Source organism: Leuciscus leuciscus, assembly GCF_965113295.1.
Source record: "Leuciscus leuciscus genome assembly, chromosome: 25".
Classification (NCBI taxonomy): Eukaryota; Metazoa; Chordata; class Actinopteri; order Cypriniformes; family Leuciscidae; genus Leuciscus; species Leuciscus leuciscus.
In genome coordinates, this window is record NC_138724.1 from 2,974,268 (window position 1) to 2,975,335 (window position 1,068).

At 35.3% G+C, this 1,068-nt stretch overlaps 1 long non-coding RNA gene across 1 annotated transcript; it reads left to right on the plus strand.

Annotated features, from left to right (window-relative positions):
* Positions 1 to 1,068, plus strand: LOC309490586. The gene is made up of 2 exons (XR_014202720.1): positions 1 to 286; positions 380 to 1,068. It is a non-coding gene; the product is annotated as an uncharacterized lncRNA (long non-coding RNA).

Genomic DNA, 1,068 nt, shown 5'->3' on the forward strand with positions numbered 1-1,068 from the left:
ATAAAGAGTCGTACAAAAACCTCTGTCAGTCAGACGTCACAGTGACTGCACTGATACAGCTGAGAGAAACTGCAGCTGCTGATGGAGGATCACAAACTACACAATATCAATGTTTACTTCAAAGTTTCTAAAGACTGTAAAAATATACATTTATCGATAGTAATTTATTTGATATGAAATAAGAGTTAGTGCTGATATTCAACCCATTCTCACTCCCAAGGCGTCAAAAACTGAAGCATGGTCAAGCGCCCCGGCGTCACTCTATGGACGAATTCATAATCGTATGGTAAATTACCTTAATTATAACCGTCTTAATTTATATGTTTCAAAAAGAATAGTAATTGCACATAGAGTAAGTCGAGACTTTCTTGTTTTACAGCAGAGAAGGAAGACCAGTCCTTATATCAACGCAAGCTAATCGAATAAGTCCTTTGTTTCGGGTGAGGAAGGAACATCTGTTGCCCAAAGACAGAAAGCTGCGCGAGTCCATTGGTATGTCTTGTATTGAAACAATGCTGTAAAATGTAGTACATAATTTTATGTTGACAATTTTACATTGTACAGGTTATCACTTGGTTTTTGACCATGTGAAGCTCTTGAAACAAGTGACAAAAGAGTATGTTGTCTGGAAAGAAATCAAGCATCACTAGCAAAGGCTCAAAAGAGACCATGCCTTTCTTAAAGATCTTTAAAGGTTGCTGTTGATATGGGTAAACAGTTTTTGTTCAGTACTTAGCTTATATTATGTGCTGCAATATTATATAGATAATACTTCAATGTGTATATTATATAATGTACTGACTGCTGCTTTGTAAATTTAAATTAGGAACGGGCAACTCTGGCCCTTTGCGTTCTCCTTTTTGAGGTGGAGAGTTTACCTCGCTGCGATACCAGCTCGCTTTTTTTTTTTTATCAGTTCAAAAGAGATTCATTTTGCTCTGTTGACTTTGATATTACAAACAATTTTCATACATCAATCGATTCTGTTAAATGTGTATTATTTTTGTGTATACTCACAATATAAACAAAGGGTTGTGCTTTTCGCCAAATAAAGAAAAATAAACATGA